The sequence below is a fragment of the Vitis vinifera genome, chromosome 15, assembly GCF_030704535.1.
Source record: "Vitis vinifera cultivar Pinot Noir 40024 chromosome 15, ASM3070453v1".
In the NCBI taxonomy this organism is placed as follows: Eukaryota; Viridiplantae; Streptophyta; class Magnoliopsida; order Vitales; family Vitaceae; genus Vitis; species Vitis vinifera.
In genome coordinates this window covers 22,706,035-22,727,216 of record NC_081819.1, presented here as the reverse complement: position 1 = coordinate 22,727,216, position 21,182 = coordinate 22,706,035, and positions in this window count along the sequence as shown.

The window sequence follows — 21,182 nt, the reverse complement described above, 5'->3', positions numbered from 1 at the left end:
GATGCATCCAGAGGGATATTCAAATACTGGAACACGAGCTAGTGACTCATATGGATATGATCAATCTTCTAGTAGCAGTAGCATTGCTTATCGAGGTTTTGGATACTATCAAGCTGGTGTTGATCCCGAACAGCCTTCGAAACCATATTTTCCTAATTATGGATCATCAAGCGAATCATCTCACCCACCATATTTGAGTTATGAACCACTCTTTCAATCATATCCTTACTACGGGAATTGCCACCCCAATTTGTATGCTCGTCGTAAGACTGATTATGATGATGATTTTGAACCCCCTCGTCATTCAACATGGAATTGATTGTTGTATTGTATGTGTTGTTAGTAAAAATGTTATTATATTTGAAATAAAATAACTTTCTTTTTATTAGCATTATCATAAATAACTTTGAGTAGATACTTTTATAACTATTTAAATAATGTTAAATGTGAGACAATTTTATTTTTTTAATTTTTTTAGCTTATTTAATTGTATATATTTTTCTGATGATTTACATAATATTTTTATATTTTTTTGAATTTTCTAATTAGCTTATTTTACGTATCACCCGATACCAGGCCGATACACCGAGACCGATACGCCTCGGGACCCTCCGAGTCAGTGACCGATACCGCGACTTTGAACCATGAGCGAAACTGAGGAAAGTTACATGGGACAACTAATTCAGCCGAGAGATAAGGTGATGCTGGCTGAAATTCAGATTGTCTAAGCTATTGACTGTCGTGGTTTTGGTGCGTCTGATACGCTAGCAGGCTTCAGTACACTCCCTGGCTGCAGGTAAGAAGGTCATCATTTTCTGTGTTCTCGGTGCTTTCACTCCTACTTGCAACGTGAAGCACGTGCTAAGCTTCATTGAGAGCTGAAATCAAAAAGCCATATTGTTGGTGGAGGCGACATGGGGTGGAGCATCAACTTTGGTGGAGGATCCTCTATGATGAGCACTTCTACAGGTGATTTCTATGCTGGGAAATTCCTATCTTACCACTGGAGGTCCATCATCTCAAGGCGGGTCCCAATATTCAATAATCTGAGCTCGAAGGGGATATTGAGGGACGTGAACTCCAATGGAAATTCCTCTTTTGACATCAATGGTTTATCTCAGCCAACAAGTTGATCACCTGCAGTTGCGTGTTTAATACTGTGGTTCAGTGGCCAGTTCATTTGCACCCTAGGCCCATTCTCTTTCCTCAAAGCACGACCTGTTTTGCATGGCCACCTTTGGCATGCAACTCAGGAGCCACGTGTCAGTTTCCTTTTCTCCAATTCTCTTTGAATTTGAAAAAGATTTTCCCAAACTTCATTTTGTAAATAACTTCCTAAATTCCGGTTTTTAAATAACTTCAAGTCTCCAAAGCTTTCATCCTTAGAATTTTTGGATACCGAAATCCCATTTTCAATAAAATTTGGTTGCCATGTTCCTTCCGGCAAGCCACTTTTGCATTTTCTTTGTTTTTAAAATATTTTTTAAAATAAGTAAGAATTAAATTCCGTAATTCCAAGTGATGGAATTTATGGAATTGATTCATGCAAAATAAACGGGCTTTGGTGGGGGCCCTACATCAAATAAATTTGCTTTAAAATAAAAATGAATTTTGAATGAAATATCATGTGTGCTATTAGTGCTGCTTTATCTGTTTTGGTGACATGAGTGACATACTTTATGTTCATTACTATGCACTAATCTCATTTTGTGATAGCGCGTTACCGTTTGCTGATCAGGTACGCATCCACTTCCACTTCAGTTATCCTCTATTGCATATTCTGATACTCATATGTGCATGATTTGATTTGAGTATTCATTGATTTTCTCATTGATTGTCATGTCAGCTTCATTCTATTAGTAGAGACCCGACTTTAGGGACTTAGAGGGGTGCTACGGTCCATACCGTACCTTCCCAATAAGTAACCTGACCCCCGAACCCGATCCGGTTTTTTCACAGACCGTCTTTTCCAAAATAAGGAGTCACACTTAGGGTTTTTCTTTCTTATTTTGTTTACCCTTTTAAAAATAAAACAAAAATAAGTGGCGACTCCAAGTCATTTTCAAATAATCAATAAAAATCAATTTTTCAAAATAATAAATCAAGCTCGCCATGGAGTGGGAAACGCATTGAGCTCGAAAATGCGGGGTTCACACATATATTTATAATAATTGTATTTTTGTATAAATATAATAAACAATGAAAAAAGTGGATTTTTAAAGGTTTGGCTTTTCGTGGGGATGGTGACTTTTGCGTGGAAATCGTCCCTTAAATGGTTTTTATTTATTTATTTATTAATTTTAAAGTGATAATTTAAATTTTTTTGTGTGGAAATTCTCTTTAAGGGATGATTTCCCACTTAGGTGTTTTTTTTTTAAGTGAGAATTTAATTTTTATTTTTTAAAATCATCTCTTTAATTTTTTTTATATAATTTTAAAGTGAGAATTTATTTATTTATTTTTTTTTTTTGTGGAAAATCGTCTCTTCTAAGAGACGATTTCCCACTTAGGTGTTTTTTTTTTTAAAGTGAGAATAATTTTTTTTTTTTGGTTGTGGAAATCATCTCTTTAAGAGAAGATTTCTCACTTAATTCTCACTTTGTATTTTTTGAAATAGTTGGACAAAACTATGGTATATTTGGAAGCAAAGGAAATTCAAAAATAAAATCTGGACAATGTCATAACTCGTGTTTGAAGATAAGATTTCATTGTACTATGAGAGAGGATATAAAAAGATAGAATAAGATAGACTGAAAATGCATATCTTAAAATATGATTTTTTATTAATTATAATATCTTTAGGCATTATATCAAATAAAATATGTGGTATAGTGAGAAATAACAAATAGGATTAGTACATAATAACTTATACTATCATCCTATCACTTGGATATGATATTTTTTTTTCTTTACTTATCCTATTTTATATTTTATCGGATCAACTCAACTTCGTGTTAGGAATGAATAAAAGTGAAGAAAAATTAAAAATGAACTCTGAACAATTTCACATCATAAGATTTACCTCATTGGAAGATTCAACAAGAAAATAAAAGTAAAGATGTATATGTATTCATGTTCTATTCTATCTTTGAAAATAAAATAGAATTTTCAACATTTTTTGGTGGTTTTTTTTTTCTCTAAATTTTCAATATTTTTTGGTAGCTTTTCTAAATTGACTAATCAACTTGATGTAAAGTATTGAACTCTTTGATGCTAGGGAAAATATAGAAAAATAAATGTTTAAGATAATTTTAAAAAAGAGAGAGGTGGATATTAGTTGTGTTTCAAGGAAGAATACTACCTTATGAACATAAAAGAGTATAGTAGTATGAAAAATTAAAGTATGATAAATTAGAGTAAAAATTATTGTTCAAAAATGCAAATTAAGAATTAAAATAAGAAATATTTGGAGGGAAGATAATTGGTGAAGATAATAAAGACTAATTATATTACTAAAATTGGATATTTAATCAAGTAAAAGACTTAAATTTAAATTTTTTCCTTAATGATCTATTCCAAATAATCTTTGATGATATAACAAAACACGTATGTGGTAATGTGTTCAAGTTATTTCAAAAGGTGAGTTTGGACTTTTGGGCGGATGAAGATCAACAGAAAACACAAAGAAAATAAAGTTTGAAAAAGAAAACTCATTCACCAAGAAAATAATTATTTTTCAGTATTTTTTATTATAAAAAAAATACAAAGGCAAAAGAGTTTACTTATGTAGCATTTAAGAGATATAAAAGTGAAAAATATAATGCTATGTTTGGTTCCCATAAAATTTGAAAGAAAATGTAAGGGAAAGAAAATACAAAGAAAAAATAAAAAGAAAGAAAAAATAAAGGAAAATAAAAAAATAAATTAAAAGTTAATAAATTATTTTTTTGTTATTTCAAACTCAGTTTCTTTATTTTAACTCATCAATATAAAGATTAAATAATTTAAAAATACATAAGTTTTTAATTAATTTTAATTATATTTGATTTTCTTTGATATTTTCATAAGACAACAAAATATGAAAAAATCATTTTTCTTTGTATTTTTTCTTCTTTCCTTAGTATTTTCCGGTAACTAAATATAACCTAAAGGAAAAATCATATTTAATAAACATTATTTAAAATTTTATATATTTTTAAATATTTTATTTTTATATTAAATAAGAAGGATTAAAATATAAATATTTTTAACATGGAGAAGAATTTGACATGAAAGTTAAGTTCATGTTCATATTCATATTTGGTTAAATGAGTATACATTAAGCTATACCTAAGAATAGTTTTTAGAGCATGTGAAAGAAATAATGTTAGAAAAAAAAAATACAGGAACAAGGTGGTTGTCAAAATAATTATCAAAATATTGCTTTTTATTGATATGTATGGAAGTTTTTTTTTTCATTAATCTTCGTCATAAAATCACGATCATTGATGTTTGTTTTAGTATGAAATTTTATACACGAAAAATAAACATTGATAATGTTGGTTTTAGTATATAAAATAAAAATGCATTTACCAATGTTGGTTTTAGTGCGAACTTTTATAAACTAAAATTGGTTTTAGTATATGAAATAAAATTGTAAGTGCTAATGTTTGTTTTATTGTAAATATGAATTATAGAACCAACACTACTAGTTCGTGAGTGAGGGAGAGAGCATATTTGGAAATTGGGAAGCAAATGAGGAAATTGATAATTATTTTCAATGCTACCTTATTCCTATAGTTTTTTTTTTTTTTAAATATTATTTTCATAAACTCTAGTTTTTAAAAGTAGTTTTCAGTTATTTTGAGAATAAAATTTATTTAAAATTTTAAATAAAAATATTTTGATTTATTTTTATGAAAATATTATATATTTTAAATGTTTTTTACAATGTTCTAAAAAAACACACCCTAAAATACCTAAAATTTATTTTAAAACTCAATTTCTCGAATTTGTTATAACAAGAACTTATTTTTGGAATTAATTATCAATATATATATATATACACGACTTTTTTCAATTATTAAAGTATTCTCAAGAAGAGCTCCCAAAGAAGCCTTTTACCTTTCTCTTCAACTCGATATAAAACTATAAAACTATAAAAGTATTCTCAATTTCTAAATTGACTAATCAACTCGGTATAAATCATTCAACCATTGGATGTTTGGGAAAAATATAGAAAACAAAAATGGACATTAGTTGTTTATCAAGGGAAAATATTGTTTTATGAAAAATTAAAAATATGATACGTGGGTATAATTGTACGAAAAATTAGAATATGAAAAATTAAAGTTAAATCATTGCTTAAAAATGTAAATCAAGAATTAAAATAAGAAATATTTTGAGGGAAGATAATTGATGAAAATAATAAAAACTACTTATATCACTATAATTAGATAGTTAATCAAATAACAGACTTTTTAATTTGAAAATTTGAAATTTTTATGATTTTTATCGTATTTTACGGTTAGATTAGGATTACATACAAACTAATGAAAAATTATATAATAATCTTTAGAAATTTGAATTTTATTTACAAATTATAAGAAAAAAAATTGTATATATATCAATGTAAAGAGAGTTTCTAGTAACTATATACAATAGTGACTAAAGGGCAAAAAAATTTAGAATATATTGTTATTAAATAAATACGTCACATAAATATTTTTAATTTTATATAATATTGCAATTTGCCTGACATAACATCACATCCGCTGAATCCACTCAACCGAAACAAGAAGTAAGGTTAACTATGTTGGGCTGAACCCGACTGGGCTTAAATATACAGGCCCAGGTCCAAGCAAAAGCATAACCATATTTCAATCTGCATACTCATTGTTATAAAAATAATATTTATTTTTATTATAATATTTAGTTTTTTATTCCTTGGTTGAATTATAAATAAAAAAATAAAAAATTTTGAAAACAAAAAACAAAAAGAATAGATGTGCCACTTTTGTAATCCATTGATTTAGGAATTTGCTGTACGTCTTAGCCTTGTAACAAAAATAGGACATCCCTTATCCTCCTATTCATTAAAGAGAATTTTGGCCAAGGAAAAAAATAATGCATGGTTAAATGAAAACAAATAAAAAAGAAATTGAGATTCAATATCCATAAATCATTTCATTTCAAGACAAACTTATGAAATTTCAAATTACATCACTTCAAAAGTAAAGAAATAATATAAATATACAAATTTGAAAACTACGGCAACCATAGGAAAACTTAAAACATGAACAAAAAAAGAAATTAAAAACAAACATACTTGAGAACGAGCAACCAAGAAACTTGGCCTTCATCTCCAGTTGTGAGAATGTGGGTGGCAAATTCCAATACATGAAACCAAGGAAGGTCATTATTGTATACACAGCAAAAGTTGTCCCCCAGCCCTTTATGAGTATGGCAATTGGCATGTGTAAGCTTCTTTTAAGCTTGAAATAAGCATTAACACATGATCTTACAAAGCTTATCCCAATCTTCTCCCCCGGCCTCTTCAATCTCTTCAATCGGTTTGTGGCATGATGGCCCTTCTGTGGGGACCCCCTCCCTCTGATACCACGTGGCACACATCTCCTGGTGACGCGTGACACACATTCTCATCCGGATCAACCTCATCCGGATTTCCCTAAAAGTACACGTGGTACGCTTCTCCTATCCGGACTACCTCAAGGAGAGGCACACGACACTCATAAGCATAACATCCGGACGACTTCCACAAATGCATCCAGACGACCAACATAGGCCATCCGGATATGTTTGTTTGGATCATTGACTGAAGTAAGCAAGTCTCGCACGTTATCACAACAGCTTGCCATGACCCACGTTTCGCCACCTGCAGAGTGAAAGGACAAGATGAAGTGACAACAAGTCACTTCCTACGATCACTTCACACGATCACCTACCACAAACTCTGACAGTCGCATCACCTACCACGATCTCTATCAGCAACTCGTAGGGTGATGATGGCCCTGCCACCACCTAGTGTCATCATGACAATACAAAATATCTCCCTACCATTAATGAAGGAAACAAAGTTTCTGATACTATATATATAAGCCTTCACACAAAGAGGAAGGTAAACTTTTCTATACCTAGCAAAAGGCCAACTGATTTATCTCTCTCTCTAACCATGGCTGGCAAAACCATCTGAGGGTGCGTTCAGACACCCTGTCCGGACGCCTTTTGCAGGTAGAACGACTGAGTCAAGAATCCATATTGGTTGAGATTGTGTGCCCATCCATTTGGCAACTACGTGGATCACCAGGGACGCGAAGCCTCAACATTGGCGCCATCTGTGGGAACATTTTTCATTGATTCAGTCACTAGCAAAGATGGCCAAATCTTCCCGAAGCCGTTCATCCTACCAAAAAAATCATCTGGTAGGGGAGAGGAAGATAATTCTGAATGGCGTCAAGCCATCGAAAGAAGACAGTTGGCAAGCGAACGACAACTGAAAGCTCTCCTCCAAGAGACAGAAAGATTAAGAGAAGAAAACGCAGTATTACGCATCCAAGCTTCAACATCAGGGCCTCCTCGTCGTCAGCATTCAAGAGGCCAAGTAGCAAACTCAAGGCCAGAACCAGAATCAATATATCCTGGAACAGTAGGAGCTATCCTAGAAGCATGCAATGTGAGGCCTCATGAGCCACACACGCCTATGTCTCGAGCTCCCCGTGAGGAAAGCTCAAACTCTACTCATTTTTCAGCAAAAAGACAACGTGATAGAAAGTCTCAGTTGTCAAATTCAATGCGCGCAAGACTAGGCCCACAAGAGCCTGGAAGATCAAGGCCACCAGTAGCCACAACTTGGGCACCACGCCCTGACCCTATGGTCACCCCCATGGTGCAAAACGTGCTCCCGCACCGTGACCCCATGGTCACCCCCATGGTGCGGAACGTTCACTCGCACCTAGCGGTACCACCAGTAGGGAGAAACCTCCCAAGTGAACCACCCATTGGCTCCATCAGTAAAAGGCTGGACGACATGCTCTCCACGCCTTTCTGCTCTCATATCATTCATTACGAGCCCCCAAGGGGATTCCTCGTACCAAAATTCTCCACATACGATGGGTCCAGCGACCCCTTCGACCATATCATTCATTATCGACAGCTCATGACGCTCGATATTGGCAACGACGCACTGCTGTGCAAAGTATTTCCCGTCAGCCTACAAGGGCAGGCCCTCTCATGGTTTCATCGCCTACCTCCCAACTCTGTTGGCAATTTCAGGGACCTGTCTGAAGCTTTCTTGGGACAATACTTGTGCTCCGCTCGACACAAGCAGAACATCAGCACTCTGAAGAACATTAAAATGCAAGATAACGAATCCTTAAGGGAATTCGTGAAGCGGTTTGGTCAAGTCGTACTTCAGGTAGAGGCTTGCAGCATGGATGCTGTCCTGCAGATCTTCAAGCGAAGCATCTGTCCGGGCACCCCATTTTTCGAATCGCTAGCCAAAAAGCCTCCTACAACGATGGACGACTTGTTTAGACGTGCCAACAAGTATTCAATGCTCGAAGATGACGTACGGGCAGCCACCCAGCAAGTCCTAGTTGCTGACAGGCATCTAGAGGTGGCGCGGAAAGAAATGCTAAACTTCCGGACCGGCCAAGGCCGTCTGACCGAAGGCAGGAAGGGCCAAGTCGCCCGGAAAGGCCGCTTCTCACACCTCTTTCCATATCATATGAGAAACTTCTCTCGATGATCCAAGGTTTGGCCGACTTCAAGTGGCCTAGACCCATCGGAATGGACCCATCCACAAGAGATCATAGCAAGAGATGTGCCTTCCACAAGGAACATGGTCACACAACAGAGACATGCAGGTGCCTCCAGTATCTGGTCGAGAGGCTCATCAAAGCAGGACATTTAAAGCAGTACCTCTGCTCAGATGCCGGGGGTAGGGGTGCTTCCCAACACCACAACTCTGGAGCCCCCAGGGCCCCAGCCGCCCCCAAGGCCGTTATAAACTATATTAACGGAGACCCATATGATGAGGAGTATGACTCTAGGCGGAAAAGGCAGAAATTGTTGCGAGCCGCATCAATACGCGAACGCATCAATTCCATCTGGCCTGGACTAACTGGAGGGGGCCCTCGCCCCATAAATGGGACAATCATTTTCCCACCAGTAGATCCCACCCGGACACTACAGCCACATCGCAACGCCCTCATCCTGTCCCTAGAGATAGGAGACTTCGATGTGAGACATATCCTGGTTGACCCAGGCAGCTCGGTCGATCTTGTGCAAGCATCGGTCGTTGGCCACATGGGACACAGTCTCACAGGCCTAGAAAACCTTGGACGAATCCTGTCCGGATTCAACGGGTCGTCAACTACGTCCTTGGGAGACATTATACTGTCGGTCTAAGCTGACCCAATTACTCTCAACGTGCAATTTTCGGTGGTACAAGAGTTATCACCCTTCAATGTCATCTTGGGGCGCACATGGCTACACTACATGAAAGCCATCCTCTCTACATATCATCAAATGGTGAGTTTCCTCACCAACGATGGGCAAATTGACCTCTATGGCAGCCAGTTAGCCGCTCGCCAATGCTACCAGATAGCACGAGAAGCAGGGACCAGCCAGGAGGAGGCATCCCTCCCTGAGTCCAGCCATGTACCTGATCAATAGCAATTATTGGGGCCGACGGACAAAGGTCCCCCGGCAGCGGATCCCTTGCAAACAATCCAAATCTCACAAGAAGGTATTCACTTAACAAATATCAGTTCCCTCATGACACCAGAAGAAACCCAGAGCATGCAAAACGCCCTCAGACGGAACCATGACATCTTCGCATGGGCACATTCTGATATGAAGGGAATTCATCCCTCTATTACCTCTCACAGCCTTAACGTCTTACCAACTGCCAGACCCGTTCGACAGAAAGTTAGGCTTTTTCACCTGGACAGACAAAGAGTCATCCGGAATGAGGTTGACAAATTGCTAGAAGCCGGATTCATCAGAGAAGTAGATTATCTGGACTGGTTAGCAAACGTAGTGGTGGTACCCAAAAAAGAAGGAAAATGGCGGGTGTGCGTCGATTACACCAATCTCAATAATGCATGTCCAAAAGACAGTTTCCCTTTGCCACGAATAGATCAAATTGTGGATTCCACTGTTGGGCAGGGGATGCTTTCTTTCTTGGATGCCTTTTCCGGATATCACCAAATCCCCATGTCCCCGGCTGACGAGGAAAAAACAGCCTTCATAACGCCACACGACCTCTATTGCTACAGAGTCATGCCCTTCGGGCTCAAAAACGCTGGCGCCACTTATCAGAGACTAATGACAAAGATCTTCAAACCTCTGATAGGCTACACGGTAGAGGTATATATTGATGATATCGTGGTTAAAAGCAAAACCCGAAAGGAGCATGTTCTTCACTTACAAGAAGTCTTTCACCTCTTAAGGAGGTATGATATGAAGCTAAATCCTTCTAAATGCGCCTTTGGCATAAGCGCTGGCAAATTATTGGGATTTATGGTCAGCCAAAGAGGCATAGAGGTCAGCCCAGATCAAGTCAAGGCAGTCGTAGAAACACCACCACCCAGGAACAAGAAGGAGTTACAACGTCTCACAGGCAAGCTCGTCGCGCTAGGACGTTTTATAGCTCGCTTCACTGATGAATTACGACCCTTCTTCTTGGCAATTCGAAAAGCTGAAGCAAACGAATGGACGGACAGCTGTCAAAACGCTTTTGAAAAGATTAAACACTGTCTTACGCAGCCATCCATCCTAAGCAGTCCCATTCCAAAAGAAAAATTGTACATGTATCTGGCTGTATCGGAGTGGGCAATCAGCGCTGTTCTATTCCGCTGCCCCTCACCCAAGGAGCAGAAACCAATCTACTACGTCAGCAGAGCATTGGCGGACGTAGAAACCAGGTATTCAAAAATGGAGCTAACAACCTTAGCCCTTCGAAGCGCTGTCCAGAAGCTCCGCCCCTATTTCCAAGCCCATTCGGTGGTCGTGCTAATAGACCAACCCCTTCGTAACATCCTGCACAAGCCAGACTTAACCGGACGAATGCTGCAATGGGCCATCGAATTGAGCGAGTTTGAAATCGAATTCCAACCTAGATTGTCCATGAAAGGCCAAGTAATGGCTGACTTCGTGCTGGAATATTCCCGAAGGCCTAGCCAACGCCAGGAATCAAGTGAAAAAGAGTGGTGGACTTTGCGAGTTGATGGAGCCTCACGATCATCAGGGTCCGAAATCGGGCTTCTGCTACAATCCCCAACAGGGGAACATCTGGAGCAAGCCATCCGGCTGGGATTCCCCGCCTCCAACAATGAAGCAGAATATAAAGCCATCCTATCCAGATTAGACCTTGCCCTGGCTCTATCAGTCTCCAAACTCTGGGTCTATAGCGATTCGCAACTCGTGGTAAGACACGTCCAGAAGGAATACGAGGCCAAGGACGCACACATGACTCGATATCTGACTAAAGTAAGGGACACCTTACAGCGATTCACCGAATGGACAATCGAAAAAATCAAACGAACTGAAAATGGGCGCGCCGACGCCTTAGCCGGCATAGCTGCCTCCCTCCCTATCAAAGAAGCTATTTTGTTGCCTATACATGTGCAAACCAACCCTTCTGTCGCAGAAACCTCCACTTGCAACACCATCGAGGCAAGCCAAGCAGACGACCAAGAATGGACGAACAACATTACAGAATACCTTCGGACAGGCACTCTGCCCGGAGATCCCAAACAGGCACACAAGGTCCGGGTACAAGCTGCCCGTTTCACCCTAATTGGGGAGCACTTATACAAGCGATCCTTCACAGGACCCTATCTTCGATGCCTAAGTCATTCAGAGGCCCAGTATGTGTTAGCTGAGTTGCACGAGGGCGTATACGAAAATCATTCAGGAGGATGGTCTCTGGCACATAGAGCCCATTCGCAAGGATATTATTGGCCCACCATGAAGAAGGATGTGGCAACATATGTCAAAAAATGTGATAAATGTCAAAGGTATGCTCCTATTCCACATATGCCATCAAAAACATTGAAACCAATATCAGGCCCATGGCCCTTCGCGCAGTGGGGCATGGACATAGTGGGATCCCTCCCAGCTGCACCTGCCTAGAAGAAATTTCTGCTCGTCGCTACGGATTACTTCAGTAAATGGGTGGAAGCTGAAGCATATGCTAGCATCAAAGACAAAGATGTCACCAAGTTCGTATGGAAAAACATCGTCTGCCGTTTTGGAATTCCGCACACCATTATAGCCGACAACGGTCCACAGTTTGATAGCATCGCATTCCAGAATTTCTGTTCGGAACTGAACATCCGGAATTCATACTCCACATCGCGTTATCCTCAAAGTAACGGGCAAGCAGAAGCCACAAACAAAACGCTAATCACTGCCTTAAAGAAAAGGCTCGAGCAAGCCAAAGGAAAATGGGTGGAAGAGTTACCCGGCGTCTTGTGGGCCTATCGAACTACACCCGGGCGGCCAACAGGAAACACTCCCTTCGCCCTCGCATACGGTATGGACGCAGTCATTTCTATCGAAATAGGGTTACCCACTATCCGGACTGAAACAGCAAAGTAGAATGATGCAAACGCAGAGTTAGGAAGAAACTTGGACTGGGCAGATGAAGTAAGGGAAAGCGCAGCCATCTGGATGGCAGACTATCAGCAAAGGGCATCCGCTCATTACAATCGCAAAGTAAGGCCCAGAAGCTTCAAAAATGGTACGTTGGTTCTTAGAAAAGTTTTTGAAAATACTGCCGAAACGGGAGCGGGGAAATTTCAAGCCAACTGGGAAGGACCCTATATAATATCTAAGTCAAGTAAAAGTGGAGCTTATCATCTACAAAAGCTAGACGGAACTTCATTACACAGATCGTGGAATGTATCCAATTTAAAGCAGTATTATCAATGAAAGAAAGAAGACAAGCACAAATGAGAATAAAGAATGTTTTATTAATATTTGTGAAAGGTGTATACAAAGAGATCTCCGGACTACAAAAATACAAAAAGAAGATAGCAGCAAAAAATTACAAAAAGAAAAGCTATCAGGGAGCAGGCTTGTCAAGCAGCTTCTTTTCTTCACCCGGAGGAATTAAAGGGACATCCCGTTTTATGCCATGTTTCTTCATGCAGCAGCGATAGCCGAAGAATAACATATAATCTACTTGTTTCTGGTAGTCCGCCTCAAGCTCCTCCCTCTTTGCAGCAAACTCACCCTCCAGCTCTTCTTTTTGCGCTGATAAGCGCAGCTGCAAGGCTTCCTTCTGCTTCTTCTCAATGGATACCTCCGTCCGGAGTTGCCTCACCTCCCCCCTCAAAAGGGCCATCTCATCCTCCGCCTCATGCAAGCAGGCATCCATCGAATCCTCCCGGCTCTTTGCCTCATCTAAATCCGCCCGGAGAGCCTCGTTATCCCCCCGAGCGGTGGATAAACTGGCTTCTGCCTCCTCCAGTCTCAAGCGCAGCTGATATTCACTGTTTTTGCGCTGAGAGGCGAAGGCCTTCATGTAATCAGTGGTCCGCAGCAGGTCAGTAAATAGATCGTGTTGTTGGGCCATATCGCGAAGACCATTCACCAGCTGCAGACAAGCACACAAACAAGAAAAACAAAATTATAAATCATACCACAAAACACATCAGCATGACAAAAATCAAGAAGTACAAAGTACAGTATGTCGTTTTCGCCACTTCGAACATCTTGGCTGAAGGCATGACAACGGTCGAGCCGGGTGGAATCTGTTTCAACTTCTCTTCCAACTCCGCGTAGCTAAAAGGGCTAGCGGAGATGTAAGCCGCATCATCAACAGGCCCCCCTGATGAGGCGTTGGAAGGTGACTCCTCCTCCAGGTCCAGGGCCTCCTCATTTTCAGCCGGCTGGGTCTCTCTGGGCGTACCCTCATCCGGAACCACCACCGGGGCGGCTGGGGTCTCAGTTACCATCTCCGTCTCGCTCCCCTCCGGATGATCATCCTAGACGGACGAGCAACTGACTTCGATGGTTTCCTGGAATCGATCTTGAAGCCGCCCGATGAGGCCGGACTTTAAGTTGCGCGCCGAATGCGACCTCCTTGAAGATCGCTCCTTCACCGGAACAAGGGCAAGAAGGCTTGGCCCGCAGGAAGGCAGACTCTGGCTTTTTACCCCTATTTCCTCCATTGGGGTCGCCATAGGAGGCAATGCTACCACACAAGAAGCCCCGACTGCATCCGCATCCCGATGGGGAGAACCGGGCTGGTTTATTGAAGCCGCCTCCTCAGCCAACAAAGACAGGCGTTCAGCCCCCGGCAGCGAAGGCCCTGAATGGTTCAAACCCACGACATGTCCGGGGCCGCTTGAAATAGAAGGCGGGGGAGGATTTTTCGGCTCCTTTATTGTTACCTCCTTCACATAAGTAATAGGAGGGATTACAAACTCCTTTGGAGGAGTGGGGTTTTTCACTTCTTTCCCCTTATTTGAAGTCTTCTTTTTCTTCTCTGCTGGAGCGCCAGCAGGAGGAGAGGACGCGGACCGTTTTTATCAGGAGTCTTCCGCAAGGTTCCCTCCTTCCTCCTCCCCTCCCGATCATCAAGGAGTGCTCGGCGTTTCTGAGCGTCCGCCTGTTGCACCTCCTTGTAGAAAGGGAGGTCTTTTAGAAGGTAATGCTCCCCAGGCACTATCTTCTTTGGCAGCTTCCTGGGGAGAATATTGATGATATACTCATGGGACTCCCGGACAACGGCCATCAGGTTTCGCGCAGTGAGCAGCGTCACATATTGCCTCTCAGCGGCAGTAATCTCAAACAACTTGTTCAATCGAACAAACGACGCTTTTTCTACCCACTCAACTACGTGGCCCCTCCGGTCCGGACCTGCATTATCAGCAACCAAAGATAATTATGCCATCTAATAAAACCATCAAGAAGGACAACAAGATAAATGTCGGACAAAACCCGCAAGCTGACTTACCCGGAAGCTCCAATGAGTAGTTTGGAGAAAAAGGCCTCTCGGATGCTCCAATAGCCCCGCCCAGGCACCCCGGACCACCACATATCCCTTCGCCCCTCCCTTCGTCGAATCTGGCAGCTCAGTCACCAATTGAAGATATGGCAGGTGGGCAGCCATGCTGAAGATACCATTTTTTCCCTTCTTCAAGGAGTAAACAAAAAGAACCTCCAGCAGCGTGAGGTCAAGGTTGAACAACATGTTTAGAATGCTGCATCCCATCAGCACCCGGACTATATTGGGGTGGATGAAAGCTGGTGGGATCTGGGTAAAGTGAAGGAATTCCTTGAACAATGCCGGGAGAGGGAACCGGAGCCCAGCGTTGAATTGCTCATTTGAGAAAGTAATGGCGCGGCCTTCGACTTTCTCAGTAGACACGACCTCCTCCTCGTCCATAAAATCCACAAGCACGCCATTTGGGATACAGAAACGTTCCCGGAACTTCTTTACACTCAGCTTATCTACAGATTTCTCAAGAGCATCACCGGTCGGGCCAGACGAGGCAGCTTCCTTGTTTTCAGACATTTTCTAGCCTGAGACTGAAATGGAATCTGCATAGTAAAAACCAACAGTCAAAACACAGCATACCCATCCCAAACCCTTGACTCTACCCTAGAAAAAATCTCCAAAACCACAAAAACGCAGGGAGACAACCAAAACCCTAAAAACACTATCAAAACACCCACTCGCAAAAAGCAACTTGCCTAGGGCAAGTCAGAACCAACCAACAACGACACAACACAACCAAGAACAATGCACGTACCAAGCAAAAAACTGGAAGAAAAGGTCGACAACTGCAATCCAGTCACCGTCGCGACGCAAAAGTCACCGGTAGAAAAATTCTAGGCCTTCACTCAGAAAACAAAAGAGAACACAGAAGGAAGAAGAAGCAGCACTAACAGGAAACAACGCAGTAGGAAAAATGCAACAGAAGGCACAGTATGCTATTTATAGGGGGACAGCCCCTCGGTATACCAAACGATCAGCTACGCTATCATTGAAACGACATGCTGCCTGGGAATACCCAGGGTTGGCGGCTCATCATAAATGCGTGTCTGACTCCTCGCCCCCGCTCGCCACGTGGCCCAATAAGCGCAAAAAGTAACCACAGTTTCAAAAACCAATTATTTTTAACCCGTCCATTTTTGCTCGGGCAAAATAGGCAAGTTAAAAAGAGGGGCATTGTGGGGACCCCCTCCCTCTGATACCACGTGGCACACATCTCCTGGTGACGCGTGGCACACATTCTCATCCGGATCAACCTCATCCGGATTTCCCTAAAAGTACACGTGGTGCGCTTCTCCTATCCGGACTACCTCAAGGAGAGGCACATGACACTCATAAGCATAACATCCGGACGACTTCCACAAATGCATCCGGACGACCAACATAGGCCATCCGGATATGTTTGTCCGGATCATTGACTGAAGTAAGCAAGTCTCGCACGTTATCACAACAGCTTGCCATGACCCATGTTCCGCCATCTGCAGAGTGAAAGGACAAGATGAAGTGACAACAAGTCACTTCCCACGATCACTTCACACGATCGCCTACCACAAACTCTGACAGCTGCATCACCTACCACGATCTCTGTCAGCAACCCGTAGGGTGATGATAGCCCTGCCACCACCTAGTGTCATCATGACAATACAAAATATCTCCCTACCATTAAAGAAGGAAACAAAGCTTCTGATACTATATATATAAGCCTTCACACAAAGAGGAAGGTAAGTTTTTCTATACCTAGCAAAAGGCCAATTGATTTATCTCTCTCTCTCTAACCATGGCTGACAAAACCATCGGTGGGTTCGTCCGGACACCCTGTCCGGACGCCTTTTGCAGGTAGAACGACTGAATCAAGAATCCATATTGGTTGAGATCGTGCGCCCATCCATTTGGCAACTACGTGGATCACCAGGGACGCGAAGCCTCAACACCTTCCAATGATAGTTTCTCAAGATTTACCAAATTTGTAGGGTTTTCAGACTGCCCATTGCTCCTTTCTCTACTATCAATTCCTCTAATTCCTGTAATTTGTACTATTCTAAGCTTTCAAGTTGAAGGAACCCTTTAGAAGAACATATCATTTTTCTTCTAACATATGCATCAGAACATAATCCAAGCTTTCTCAATGATGGCAACTTCTCTAGAATCATCATTGGATCATCTCTTAACTCACATTCCCACAATTCGAGTTGAAGGAGGTTTGGAGGGTAAAATTCAAATTTCTCCTGTAAATTTCTCAAGCTTCCCTCCCAAATGTACCACATAAAGATAGGCGTGGCATGAGAAAGGCACGAGTCATGGGAATAATGTTTCCTTCTCAATGACATTCTTCTGCCACTCTAATCCAAAATGATTTAACAATTTTTTCTTTGAATACTTTTCAATTCTCAAAGCCAAGGTTTGAAGAGTAGTTAATGTAGTAATGGACTCCAAAAACCCTTTCTTCAAATAGGGAGTCAACCACCCACCTAATTCCAATATCCTAAGTTGGGTTAATTTTCGTAGGCCATCTTCCTGTAGGAAGAGTGTAAATAATTTCTATTTTTATTTTTAGAAATTACTTTTAATTTATTTTATTTTTTTATTAATCTTTTATTTTTTGGGAAGAGTCTTATTGGGATTGTGCTAGTGGAATCTCATTCCTTTTATAAATAGAATCACCTTTCACTTTGTATCATCTTCCAATTATAAGTAGATTCTCATTAGAATTGTATTAGTGGCCTATAAAAGCAGGTCACCCCTCTCTATACTTGAATACCAATTTTTTCAGATAATTTTTCAAAGAGTTTTTCAGGGAGTATTTTCATACATTTATTTTGAGGAATTTATTCAAAAACTCGAGTTGTACACATCTCGCTTTCAGAATGCACCCAAGGCGAGATTTGGTTGTGGTACCCTAGTGCACCAAGTTCGTCATCGAGGAGGGTGGATCTATTTCAAAGACAATGCTTGTCACGTCTCAGCTGATAAATTTTTCTTTTTATTCATTATGTTCTTTGTTTATATCTTTTGGGCTAGTCTTTTGTTTCCATACCCTTGAAATCCAACACTTCTTCCAACCAACTCCCTCCTTTAAAGCTAATGTTCGGAGGTTAGTGAGTTGTTCCACACCCAAATAACCATTCACACACTTGCTTATTTTGGATTGGCTAGAAATCTTGAAATTCCCACAAATTAGATGTCTCAATTGCTGCAATTTCCATATTGAATATGGTATACTGCCAAAATTAGATCCTAAGTCAAGACTTTGCAGATTAACCAGTCTACAAATGGACGATAGAAGCATTACTCTACCATGTCCATTTATGCACAAGAATTTCAAGTGAATGAATTCTCCTATTTCGCTTGAAAGCAGATTTGTTTTTCCTAGGTCCAAAATAGTAAGTAATTTAATATGCGCTCGTAAAGATCCTCATATTTTTTTTTTCCAAAGTTTGACTACATAAAACCAAAGATTTGAGTTGTGAATTGTGTAGGCATTGAGAAATGTTCCTGTTGATGAGATTTTGATGAATGACAAGCCGATGAACACTAATAGGGAATGTGAAATCAATGTTTTCATATACCTCAAAAAATTTTGCATCCTTGGGCTCTAAAACAGCGACGTCTCGAAGGAGATCATGCATGCGACAAGACCCCACTCCTTCATCTAGCCTTCATTCAGCCACTTGAATCAAACTTCTATGGATCAACTCGTGCATGTAGTCTTCGGCTATGTCTTCCAATGTTTCTTTTCCCCTTCTCTGTATAAACCCTTCAGCCAACCACAAACGGATCAACTTACTTGCCTCAATCTCATAATCCTCTGGAAAAATCCCACAATAAAGAAAACAAGACTTCAAGTAATAGGGCAAGTCATTGTAACTTAAAGCAAGAATTCCCATGCACGATTCCTTGATCCAGATGCCACTCTATACTTGCAAGCACTTTCTCCCATGATGGCTTTGTCTTCTCTTTTGTGGACAATAAGCCTCCTAAGACCACAACCGCAAGAGGCAAACCTTTGCATTTTGCCACAATTTTCTTTCCCAGTTCCTCTAACTCCCTACTTAGAGTATGAGGTGTGCTTGTTCCTTGAAAAGTTTTTTGAGAAAGAGTTGCCAACTCTCATCATCATTCATGAGCCGTCAGATTTAGGTGGACAAAACTTATGTCCTTAGCCTCTTAATTATAAAACTCTAGAGGCTAAGTTTGTATTCATATATAATTTGTTAAATGAGGTTAGTGTTCACAATTCATCCGTTAATTCTTCAACATCAGTCGGTTCGAACCTCTATTTAGTTTCACCCAAGCTTCATCTTGGTCATGGATAGATCACCCAGGTTCGGGTCCATAAGCAGTGACAATTGCCCTATGAAGACTCGTTTTCACTACGGCTCCAATGGGTTCCCTTAACCAAGCCACTGCCTATGAGTCGCCAGCTGATTCTTCAACAAGCATGGGGTCAGAGCCCCCTGTCTCCTTTGCACAACCAACAAGAGTGTAATCCAACTAACTTCTAAGAGGTAGACAACGGTTCAACCTGCACAAAGGAATGTCCGGACGGGTTGTCCGACCATACCACTTCGAAGCATAAATCAAAGAGAGAAGACTTGAGCGAGAAAAGAAATGTGGAATATGTAAGTGCACGAATTTGGTAACCTTATGCCTGTAGGCAAGACAATATTTGGTCTTTAAGCCAAACGACTCATTGTTTGTATCTTGGATGGACGTAGGCCTCCTATAATTAGGTTAAAGTATGGTGGTAGGTAGACGGTAAATCGAAATGCACGTATTTGTTTCTAATTATTGTATTGCAATATTAATGTAATGTACGTATAAGTTAAACAAATGTTAGGTTAAAGTATGGTTGTATGTAGACAGTAGACCAAAATGCACGTAATTTAATGTACATACAAATTTGTTAAGACATCTCTTTTTTTGTTTGTTTTTTTTATTATTATTATTATTTTGTGTTTTTGTAATCAAGTGAGCTTGACTTAAACAAATTTGAGTCATGTTCTCCTTGTCTACGTAGAAATTGAGGTTGTTTTTTAACCTAAAAATGATAAATCAGACCAATTATCACTATATGTCACGTACCTCAAATTTGTCCTTTATCTTTTTTGTCTTTCCTATAAGATGGTCACCATCCACGATGTTCAATGAATACAACTTTTAAAGGTTTTTATTTTATTTTATAAAAAATTAAGTTTTATTTTATTCATTAATTTTATTTGTTTTAACATTCAATTAATAATATATATTAGATATGTATGCATGTGATTATTTACATGGAGTTCACGATGTAGATTGCACGCTTCTTCGTGTCACCTACCTCAAATTTGTCCTTTCGATTTCTTCGAAGAGGTTGGCACCTATTAATACAACATTTTTATTATTCTATTTTCATATAATTAGTATATGCATGTTTGGATTATTTACATGGAATTCATTTGTGACCTCTTTATTTTAAAGATCTTAATTCAAATTTAGCTGTGAACTAGATTATAACCTTACTGAAAAAAATTTCAATGATGTATTAATTTTTTATAATTTATAATTTTAATTTATTGTTATAAGAAGAAAAGTTTTCACTTGAAAACTAAAATAATTTGTAGTTTTTGTTTTTAACCTAAATAAGTTTTACACATGACCATTTGAAAAAATGATAAACCACGTCAATTGTCACAATGCCATCCACATCAAATTTGTTCTTTTGGTTTCTCCCTAAAGGCCAGCACCAACATGTCAATGAATACAATTTTTATTTCTTTTTTTTTCAAGTTTTATTTTATTTTTTTTATTTTTTTTCATGTATAATTAATATATTTAATGTGCATAAGATAAGAATATTTATATGGAGCTCAAGATAGCATTCCATGTTACTTCTAGTGTCACCTACCTCACAATTTTTCTTTTTGATTTGTCCGAGGAAGTTGGTGTTTACTAATACAACATTTTTATTATTCATAAGATTGCTAAAGACTAAAAATTCTTTTACCGGAATTACTTTGGTCTTTTTTGAAAATTAATAAAATAAAGACTAGATCATTCTCATAAAAAAAATGAAGAAAATGAATAAATAAAACCTACAATTGATGTCCAGGTAAGTTAGAGATTAATGGATTTATTGAATTATTAATTTGATAAGAATAACATTATTAGATTATTTATTTAGAAGTATATAAATCAAGGATCGATGATTAATTTGTAGAAAGTAGAAACAAACCCAAGAAATTAATGCAAA